Here is a 12,014-nt window from a genome sequence, read left to right as displayed (position 1 = left end):
GGTTAACACCATTTGTTCACCCTCCCTGGTGATTCCTTGAGACTGCCCCACCCAACCTTCAGGCACACCCAAGCCCCTTCCAGTGGCTTCTCCATATCTTGGCTCATACTGTGGACTTTTCTAAAATTTCTGAAAGGTTCACAAACCCAAAAAAGAAGCATCTGGCTTCAGCATGTCCTGTAACTTTGGCTGAGCAGCCCTTAGCCCAGTACTAAAGACAGCCAGCCTTGGTTCATGGCTTGGCCTCTTGAGACACTTTCAAGCCCAATGTGAGTGGAAGCCATATGCAGTTTGCTTTGTGGCTCATGCCAGGTGGCTCCAGGCAGGGCACAGGCTACTGCTGAGCTTTGCCTGCGGCAGGCCCCTCCCAGGAGCCCCTGGGTCTGACACACTATCTTCAGACTGAGCTGGAGCAACACCTGGCTGCCTTCAAGGATGACATACCCAAAGGGCAGACTGGGCAGGCACCAGAGCCCTGCTAAAGCAAGTCCTGCTCTGTAGGGTCAGCCCAAGCATCACAGCTCCTCCACTGTTGTCACAGCCAGTCCTTACAACCAATCAGCCCAAGGGTCAGTCTCTCCCACTGATATACACACAGCAACCAAGGCTCAACTACAACAGGATGGCACACAACCAACACAAGGGACATACCTGGAGCACTCAGCTCTGGTGACCAGGGAGACTGGGCCACTGGACCCCACAGGACACCTATTATTTATGACCACTCTACTAAGACTGGGAGGCATAGTGGCCCTACCTAATACATAGAAACAAACACAGGGAAGCAGCCAAAATGGGAAGACAAAGAAACATGTCCCAAATAACAGAATAGAACAAAGCTCCAGAAAAAAAGCTAAACGAAATGGAGACAAGTATCTACCAGACAGAGTTCAAAATACTTGTTATACAGATGCTCAATGATCTCAGAGAGAACCTCAACAAAGAAATGGGAAACATAAAAATGTAAATAGAAACCATGAAAACAATCAATCAGAAATAAAGAATACAGTAACTGAAATGAAAAAGACATTAGAGGAAATCAGCAGTAGATTTGATGAAACAGAGTACTGAATTAGTGACTTAGAACATAAGGGAGCAGAAAACACTCAAACAGAACAGCAAAAAGAAAAAAGAATTGTCTGGGACAATATCAGGTGTACCCACATTTGCATCATAGGGGTATCAGAAGGAGAAGAGAGAGCAAGCAATTGAAAATCTATTTGAAGAAATAATGACAGAAAACTTCCTTAACCTGGCAAAGGAACAAAATAAACAACCAAAATAAATAGACAAACAAACAAACTCATAGATACAGAGAACAATTTGATGGTTGCCAGATGGGAGGGGGATTGGGGATGAGTGAAAAAGGGAAAGGGATTAAGAAGTGCGAATTGGTTGTCACATGGTAGTCATGGGGATGTAGGGTATAGCATAAGGATTATAGTCAATAATATTGTAATAACTATGTATGGTGTCAGATGGGTACTAGATTTATCAGGGTGATAGATAGGAAGGGTTTTTTGGGGTAGGGTAAAACGGTGAAGGGATTAAGAAGGACAAAATGGCAGTTACAAAATAGTCATGGGGATGTAAAGTAAAGCATAGGGAATATAGTCCATAATAGGATAATAACTATGTATAATACCAGGAGGGTACTAGATTAGTTAGGGGGGTCACCTCTTAAATTATATAAAGGTCTAACAACTATCCTCTACCCCTGAAATTAATATAAAATAATTTTCAGTATCAAAAAAGCAAAGCTATTATCAAACCATGAAGAGTCAAAATAGAGATCTTTAGAACTTTAACAACAACAATAAAAAAAAGAGAGAAGGAGGAGGAGGAGAAAAAGGAGAAGGAGGAAAAGAAGGAGTAAAAGAAGATGGTGTTAGTGATATAATGATGTTGATGATCATGATGAAGGAAAAGAAGAAGGAAGAAGAGAGGAAAAATGAGAAAATGAGTGATTATGATGATGTGGATAATTAGATTGGTGATGGTGAGAAAGAAAAACAGAATGAAAGGTAACAATTTGTGGACATTCACCATGTGCCAGGCACTGTACCAAGCACGTCATATGCATTGATGGCGGGAACTGGAGACAAAGAAGATAAGAGCATAACAGCATCACATAGGTGGTAAGTGCTGAGCCACGACTCACACCCAGGTCTCCGGACTCAACAGCCTGTGCTCGTCACTCTATACGGGCATCACAGTGTTGTAGAATCTGGGCCGAGAGCTCAAGAACACTGTCTCAGCCTTCTCCACATGTCAGAATCACCTAGAGAGCTTTTTACAAAACCCAAGACCTGAGCCCCAACTTTAGAGATTCAGAATTCATTGGTCTTGGGTGAAGCTTAGGTATCAGAATGCTTTATTCAGGTGATTTGGAAAACCACAGAGTCCAAAGGATCACTAAGATTTACCCAGCACTGATGTTTTAGGCATCTCTGATCATCCTCTCTTGTCCCTACCAAAGAGTGCTCAGGGAAGGCTGGCAGAACACCTCAGCAGGAAGTGAGGAGAGCTGATGTGGTTTGATGCCAGCCAGTTCTGGGGCAGGCCAGGCTGTGAACCAAGAAGCGCGCAGCCAAGAAAGCCTACCTTGAACATGGGACTTTGGTCCTGAGGACCATCCCTACTTCTCTCAACTTTATGGCCATCTCTGCTGCTTGTAAAGCATATTAGAGATACAAATAATAACCCCTGTTGTTCCTTCCTTTAAAACAAAGGCAGTGTGTTGTTCTGGGAGTGAATTTAGAAAGAATAACATCATTCTATTCTGAAACAGGTGTAACCTTACACTCATTTTATCTGAGCTTTTTATTTTATAGTGAGGAAACTGAGACCCAGAGAGGAACAATGGCAGGACGAGGCCATGTGGCCGAGTTACTCATCAAGGGAAGGCCCTACTTGCTGCCATGGAGCATGAGAGCTCACCAATCTTCTTGCTCTGAAGACTTTATAAAAAACCAAACCAATATGCTTAATATCATCTTTGTTCATCTCTTTGAAAGATGCAGTGTGGCAGTAAAGTCCACTGTCAATATTTTTATGAGCTCTGTGGAAAATATGATGTTAAAGGCTTTTGGTAACCACTTCATTAAGCTTGGCTTTTCTAGGCCACCACAAAAGGTAAATAAACCATAATGAGTAATACGCCCAGACTGAGATCCTGTAAGTTATACAAAGAGTCAGGGCCTTAAACACACTCATCCCCCACCCCAGACTCCCAAGGGGAGTCTGAGAAAGGTGATCCTAGCCCTGCACTGTGCACCAAGACCTTTAGACAAAGACTTATTAACCAGCAAATTAGATACTAACTAAATAAAGCCAGAATTTCCATAGACTGAAAAGAATTGCACAGCATCAGTAATACTGCAAAGTTAGCACTCAGCCAATTGGCTGCCCATCAAAGCAGAATTCCCTGGTAACCAGTACACAGAGATTAATGGGGGCCCCTGGGCCTAACAATCACCCCAGGCCTTGTTCTTTCATTCTTTCCACAAATTCTATGCTGGATGTTGGGGATTCAACAGTGATTAAGACAAAGTCCCAGCCCTCAAGGAACTCATTGTCTTTTGGGAAGGAATTGCAGTACCAGGAAACAGACTGTACTGGGGTACAATGGGGACTTGTAGAAGAAGTAACTGCTCCATATTGGGAGAGCAGGGTGGGCCAGGAATACTTCCTTGGAAGGACTGTAGGGTTGAAGGAAAGAGCTCCTTTTTAACACAGGAGGAACTTGAGTGTGTTTAGAAGATGATGGCAAGGAGCCACCATAAAGAGAAAGGGTAGAGGTCAGTAACTAGCTTACGTTTCTTCAGGTGGAAGAGGATGGAGTCAGAGGAGGGGATAAGCCTGAGGACCAAGGAGAATCCTGCCTGTGAAACAGATAAGAAAGAGACACAGACGTACATGAGGCAGACAAGACACTAGAGGAGGAGAAATGAGAAGATGCGACTGCTTTGTGTCAACTAGAGGTGTGAGCACGTGCTGAGAGCGTGGGGGTGGTGACAAGGTGAAGGGCTTCATGAGGCGGGAGAGTTTACAAATCCGCGGGGAAGAACTGGCATGGTGGCTGACTGTGTCAGAGAGAATGTCTACTGGGTGATGATGGGCCCCCGCTGTCGTCAGGGACCATGAGAGAAAAGTGGCACTCAAATGAGTGCTTCGCTGGGTTTCCTTAGACGTATTCAGCGGCATGAGTGTAGGAGCAGAGAAGGAGGGCTCAATGTAGATTCCAGGTAGATATAGGGGAAGGCAAATGGGGCAAAAGGATTAAGAGTTTTTGTAAGACAGAGGCTGAACCGATGGATCATGGGGTATAAAGAAGGGAGTGGAGAGAGAAGGGGTTGATAGACTAGGAGACATGAAGTAGCCAAAAGCCTGGAGGTCTCAATAAGGTTCAATACAGATGCTGTGAGACGAGTGGAGGAAAAGTGCTGGAAGATACAGGTGATTGTTGAGAGAGGATGGACCCTTAGAACTTTAGTTCCAAGAAATGGTGAGTTAGGTTATTTGGACTAACCTGCCTGCTGAAAACAACCAAGAGTGCTTTGTAAAACAAAACAAAACAAAACAAAACAAAACAAAACAAAACAAAACAAAAACAAAACATCTACTTAAAATTAGCAAGAGCTGACAAGATTGTAAGGAGTTACCAGGCCAATGTTTAAAAGAAAAACAGAAGCCAGAGAGCACAGACTCAGCTTTTGCCCTGAGAGAATTTGACATCTTAGCAAATCTGAACTTTTGCCTACCAAAATCAAAGTTAAACACCAGCACAAAGTGTAGAGTCTAATAGGAAACTTTCTCCATTATAAGCTGGGCTTCCTGAGAAGCCTTAAAGCAGGGTGAACTGAAATAAACCAATTCTTATATGGTTGTGCAGCTCAGCTTTGTGCCACTTGGGTGGTTAAAGAAAACACAAGCCTTGATTTTGGATTAAATGTGGGTTTTACATTAAGGTTACCAGGAACATATCCTCTATAAATAATTTTTCAGGTGTAATGACAAGTATACAGTCAAAGTAACTAAAAAACATGGAAATAAGTTATCATGAGCAACCCATAGATGTAACAGACTCATGGAGTCTAGATATTATTATTATGATTATCATCAGACACAGATTATGAAAAAACTATGCTTGACTATGTTTAAGGAAATAATAAATTAGCTTAAAATATCTATGGGGAACAGAAAACTATAAAAAAAGGCATAGTAGATTTGAAAATCAAATAGCATTCTTAGAATTGAAAAATACCGTAATCAAAATAGAGAATGATCTACCTTCTGAGCTGGAGCAGTTACTGGTGTTGGCATTGTCCAGTGTGGCCAGCAGGAACTTGAGGAAGAGTCATTCAAAGGAATTGACATGATGAAGGAACTGAGAAGCCAGGAGGTTGTTCACGTCACCTGTGAAATCATTAAGAATTATGGCAGGACTTGGGGTGAGGAGGCAGGTGCCAGAGACATTACTGGATGAGGGAAAGGGTAACAGATAACAGAGATGAAGAGAACTAGAGTGGTCTCGCCAGGTAAGATGGAAACATAATGGAGCAGGAATTCTCACAGGAGTGGAGAAGAAGTGACCTGGAAGTGGCATTGGGGAGGGAAGAAATGGATTCCACCTCTTTGTCAAGAAGTGGGTAGGATCTGGGATTTAACTCCACTTCCAAGCTAACAAGTTAGCCTGACACAGCTTCGGGAATTCTGGCAGTAGACTTGGAAGTCCTGGGTCAGAGACAAAGGACAGTTTATTACAGCAATTAGCATTTGCATTGATTCTTTGAGCCTTAATTAAGTCAAGTGCTATATGCACATGAAGTGGGTTATGTTTCAGGAGAGGAACACTGAGCTTAGGGACTCTGGATCGTTTATACTGGTCAGTAAGCATGTCTGCCCTTTGCTCTTGAGGGAGACATGATCTCTGTCTTTTAAACCTGGACACTGTACTAGCACGTTGGAAAGAAAATCCAGAATGAATATAATCAATGCTTCTGCTGGCAAGATGTGCTGTAATGTGAAGGAGCCATGGAGTATGGAAGGAGCTGGGCACTGGACCAGGAAGGAAGAGACCTGGATGTGGTCCAGCTCTCTACTAACTATCTGTGGGTACATAATCATTTCCTCATCTGTAAACTGAGAAAGATGGAGATATTTAATAGTTTTTGAGATCTCTTTTTTAGCTCTAATAACTTATGATTTCCATGCTTAGAAAATTGGTAACCCAAATACAGTACCTAAAGAAATTCTCTTCGGAAACCCTACTTTCCAGTCAGGCTGAGGACAAAATTTACTAAAAAGATGATAAAAAAAGAAAGTGGTCATGGGAGTGGTGATAACAATGACTGTGAAATAAAAGATGGAAAATATTGCTCCCTGTCTAGTGCTGTCCTTCATCTGGCTTCAAATGTCAGAAGTACCCATGGATATTATTGCCTAGACAGTAAATTGGTTTTAACTTTCTGGAGAGGCTGATTGAGCAACTCTGATTTCCTAATGCAGGAGTAGATATTTAGAGCTTCAGAGAGGCAGCATGCGTCAGAGAATCAATGTGGGCTTTGGAGCCCAAAAGACCTGGGCATAAATCCAGACTCTTCCACTTACTGGTGATGAAACTGGAGTGTGCTACTATTTTATGGCCTGCCCCATACCCCTGTCTTTTGGGAGCTGCACACTCACTTTCTGGAGACTGCCCATACCTCTACTCTATCCATGTGGTTCTGGGGGAAGTTGTACATCTCACACGCAGGACCACTTCCCCTTGGCCACAGTTGATTGGTTAAAGGGCAAGTATCTGAGCCAACCTGAGCCAATCAGAGTCTTTCCCTGGGATTTCTGAAACTGGACCTGAGAAATGGAGTCAGTTCTTTTCTACTGGCAAAGGCTGTGGATTACAGGTATGTGGGAATGTAGGGAAACTGCCACATGCAGAAAGCTGGGTGCAGTGGGAGAAGCCTGGTGGTGTCTGAGCCCTGCTTCTACCGTGTTTCCCCGAAAATAAGACCTAGCTGGACAATCAGCTCTAATGAGTCTTTTGGAGCAAAAATTAATATATGATCTGGCCTTATTTTACTATAAGACTGGGTCTTTATAATATAATATAATGTAATGTAATATAATATAAACAATATAATATAATATAATATAATATAATATAATACTGGGTCTTATATTAATTTTTGCTCCAAAAGACACATTAGAGCTAATTGTCTGTCTAGGCCTTATTTTAGGGGAAACACGATAGTTGCTTGGAGGCCTGGTTGCCCTTTGCTTTTCCCATGCATGGTTTGCTTCTTAAACACTTTGTTGTGTTTTCTGAACCATTGTGTTCCTTTTTGTGTAAGGTTGGTCAAGTTGGCTTTGATCATTTGCAATCAAAAGAAGCCTGACTCATGTAAAAATCCTGGGCAAGTCACTGTCACAGTACCTCAGTTTCCTGATTTATAAAATGGTAAAAATTGGGATTAAAAACGTATAGTATAGCTGTAGGGTAGCTGAGCAGATTACCTGACATAGATGAGCACCCCTGGCACCATGCCTTGCCATTAGGGGAGCTCAAGAAATATTTTCTTTTCCTTTTGGCTTTATATAAGCAGCCAGGGTGCTATTTTTTTTAAAGCTAACATTTAATGTACACTTACTCTGAGCTAGTTCTCATACCTGGTGCTTAGAATGCTTACTCTCATTTAACCCCCACAGTAATCCTAAGAAGTAGCTCCTATGTTTTGTTTTCTTTTTTTAAAATTGAAGTAGAGTTGACATACAATATTACATTCATTTTAGGTATACAACATAGTGATTTGGCATCATATGTAATTTATAAAGTGATCGCCAAAGCAAGTCTAGTAACCTTCTGTCATTGCACAGTCATTACGATAATGTTGACTATATGCTTTACGCTGCACTTTACATCCCATGATTTATTTGTTTTAAGAGGCAGCTACTATTTATCTCTGTTTTACAGATGTGGAGATAATCATGAAGAGAATGGGTAAGGGGCTATGAATTCATTTACTGGAGTCAAGGACCCTTATTCCAGCCAACCCCTGCGCTGCCTGAACTTCAGAAGAGGTGGGTATGGACAATTGAAACACAGAAGTGAGAGTAAATGTTGAGAACTTACGACCTTGACCAGAGATTTAGGCTGGACACAGGGATAGTTCCAAGAAGGCATGTTGAAATAACCACGATCACGCTGTAAACGATAATTAAAGGGAGCTGGGGCAGGTGGGGCCCACACCTTTAAGCTTAACGTCCTGGAGGAGACACTCCCTCTTCTACTTATAGAATCCTCAGCTCCCCCTGCAGAGCCCTGGGGTCTACCCAGGATGGGAGGGAAGGGGATACATTAAATTCCTGTTGGTGCTTAGACACTGCTGTGGAACTCAAGGGACAGCCATAGAGCTTGGGCACAGGACAGGTGGGGCAGGGAGCTGGGGAGGCGACTGGAGCAAGTCTCCAGGGAAGATGAGTTGAACTGGGGCAGCAACCAAGGTGGCAGTGGGGGATGGGATGAGAAATATTTTTAAAGATTGTCTGGATTTAGTGAACAGCTGGACACTGGAAGTGAAAAACAAGAGACTCATGAAATTATATCAGCTTTGAGATAAAGTTTCCTGGAAAGAACTGAGGAAGGTTAATGATTTTTTTTACTATTGTTAAAAAATAAAGAAATAAAAAACCTCCCACAAAATATCAAACTGTAGTGATCCATTACTGGCATTGTTAAGAAATGATTGTCAATTTTTATTTTGGAGGCCCAGTGTGTGTGTATATATATATATATATATATATATATATATATATATATATATATATATATATATCATGGGTTCTCTTTGGATGTTCTGTGGTTCTGCAGAGCTGAGGAACAAAGCATGAGGACTTTGACTTTTTTTTTTTCTTTTTTTGTTTTTTTTTAATTGGGGAAGGGGAACGGGACTTTATTGGTGAACAGTGTGTACTTCCAGATCTTTTTTCCAAATCAAGTTGTTGTCCTTTCAATCTTAGTTGTGGAGGGTGCCGTTCAGCTGCAAGTTGTTGTCCCTTCAGTCTTAGTTGTGGAGGGCGCAGCTCAGCTCCAGGTCTAGTTGCCATTTCTAGTTGCAGGGGGTGCAGCCCATCATCCCTTGTGGGAGTCGAACTGGCAACTTTGTGGTTGAGAGAATGTGCTCCAACCAACTGAGCCATCCGGGAGGCAGATCAGCTCAAGGTGCCGTGTTCAATCTTAGTTGCAGGGGGCACAGCGCACCATTCGTTGCGGGAGTCGAGGAATTGAACTGGCAACCGTGTGGTTGAGAGCCCACTGGCCCATGTGAGAATCGAACAGGCAGCCTTCGGTGTTAGGAGCATGGAGCTCTAACCGCCTGAGCCACCGGGTGGCCTGATTTTGACTTTTCAGTGGCTTGATTTGGAGGTTGCGTGGCGGAAACAACAGTTTGGCACTAGGAGTGCTGGCTCCGTGTTCTACTGTCTCTAGTAAATGGCTGCGTGATCACAGGCAACTCAGTGCTTCTCTCTGAGCTGTGCAAAGAACAGTTTCACACAGGTGTCCTAGCGACTGCCTCAGGGCCTGCTGAGTGGGCGTGGAGCTCCCCCCCTACCCCTGTTCAAGGGGACCTCCCCTTCTGTCTTATACCCTGGCGTCTGGAAATAACATTTCAATTTCTGTTTTAAGCGAGGCTTTTCAAAACAGTGGCTGAGATGTACACAGTCATGCACCTCTTACCAACGTCTGGGTCAATGATGGACAGCATAGACAACAGTGGTCCCAGAGGATCATAATGGAACTGGAAAACTCCGATTGCTTAGTGATATTGTAGCTGTCATTACATTGTAGCACAATGTGTGACTCGTGTGTTTGGTGCCGCCTGTGTAAACAAACCTCCTGCATAGCCAGTTGTATAAAAGTGTAGCGCATGCGATTCTGTGTGGTACATAATCCTTGATGATAAATGACTATGTTACCGGTTTATGGATTTACTGTACTATACTTTTTATCATTATTTTAGAGTGTACTCTTTCTACCCATGACAAGAAAAGTTCGCTGTAAAACAGTATGTTGTGTTATGCTGCCAGCAGCCTCATACATCTCAGGCTTTGCGTATCTTAATTGCATCATTTCCTCTTGTACTTGATTTAATCTCTTGTTATTTTATAAATGTAGTGCAGCCTAAGTGCACAGTGTTTATAAAGTCTACAGTATATACAGTAATGTCCTAGGCCTTCACATTTGCTCCCCACTCACTCACTGCCTCACCCAGAGCAGCTTCCTGTCCTGTAAGCTTCATTCTTGGTAAGTTCCCTGTATCGCTGTACCATTTTTTATCTTTTATACTGTAATTTTTCTGTACCCTTTCTATATTTAGATACATAAATACTTACCATGGTGTTACAATTGCCAACAGTATTCAGTACAGTAACATGCGGCGCAGGCTTGTAGCCTAGGAGCAATGGGCTATCGCGTGCAGCCTAGGTGAGAGGTAGGTGACACCATCTAGGTGTGTGTAAGTGCGCTCTATGATGTTCACACAGGGACGAAATCGCCTAACGCCGCATTTCACAGTAAGGAACCCTGTCATTAAAAGGCGCATGACTGTACTGAAAGGTTCTTCCAGCTCTCACATTTTTGGATTCTCTGACCCCATGAGGGCTTTGAAGGATTACAGTGAGAGCTAAACCTGACTTCCCCATGTGCTCACCTGGGGTGCTCCTCGAGCCCCAACTCTCCTTGTGTGAGTTAAGAGCCCCTATGTGGGTGCAGGTGGCTGCCAGTACAGACAGGGCCTGGATGCCGCTGACCGGGCCAGGCCCAGGGTTTGCACCTGCATCTGGTAACCATTACTACGTCCACAGGGCTATGCACTCCCTGGGAAGCATCTGCCTGCTGCTAGCAAGGACTTGGTTTCGCTTTCAGCAGAATAATTTAGACATCATAAGGTTTAGGATTACCTGAAGGAGTAAAAGGGGAGGAATGTCATCTGAAATTGAGATTCTAATCATCTTCGGTGGGTTTTTCATGTGCTGGTTGGAGCCTGGCTGTTGGCCTAGCCAAAACCCCCCAGAGGTGTGCATGCGATGGGAAAGGCTGGGAGTTGTGTTCTGGGGATCGTGGCTGGGTTTGAAGAATCCGTTCTCTCCAGAGTGGTGGTGCCACCCATTCATCTCTCATAGGTGGTTCAGCCCATCCTTGCTGCAGAGCCTGGTGACCTAGCGTCTTGAACATTTTGACATCCTTGCTTAGTGGGTATGATGAGCTCTCTCCCTGCATGATGTCCCCACCTCCTCTGCGATTCTCTGTCACCATGGTGTCCTATCCCACCTGGACTGCCTGGTGGGCAAAGATCTTCCCTGGTTGGCCCACCCTCCCTGGTACGTGGCCCCAAAGTGTAGCCGTCTCCAGCTCTTATCATGTCCTTCCTTGCCCTGGCCTGGCCTCCTGGCTTCCGCAGGGTCTCAAATCATCTCATGCCTATTTACTCACATTGACCGAAAGAGTTGGAGGTGAATCCATTTGAGATCTAGAATGCCTGAAGTATCTGTCACAGCAATTCCCCACATCCATAGCTCTGAGTCTGCTTCTTCTTCATTTAAACAACCCTCCCCCCATCCAAACTTTCCCCCATTTTCGTATGAATTAAATACACACTTCTCAGTCTGGAATTCCAGACACTTTGCAATCTGGTCTTAATCTACTTTGCCAACCTCTTTCCTCCTCCACCACTACACGTGGCTTTTGCTCCCGCCCCTGGGCTTTGAGGCCCCTTACTGATTCCTGAATGTGCCCGGCATCCCTGCTCCGTCTCGTCATTCCCACTGCTACCCTGTCTGCGTGGCCTCTTCCACCCTGTATGTGCTGGGTGTGGACCACCCTCCCAGCTCATTGCTAAAGGCACTCTCCAGGCAGCTTCATGGCCCCCTACTCCCCTCACGTGCCCTCTCCGGTTTGGTTGTAGCTCATCTTAGCTCCCTTCCTAGTCCAGAGGACAAGGACTGTGTCTCTGTGT

The sequence above is a fragment of the Rhinolophus hipposideros genome (assembly GCF_964194185.1).
Source record: "Rhinolophus hipposideros genome assembly, chromosome: 3".
Classification (NCBI taxonomy): Eukaryota; Metazoa; Chordata; class Mammalia; order Chiroptera; family Rhinolophidae; genus Rhinolophus; species Rhinolophus hipposideros.
Note: the sequence above shows the minus strand (reverse complement) of the source record.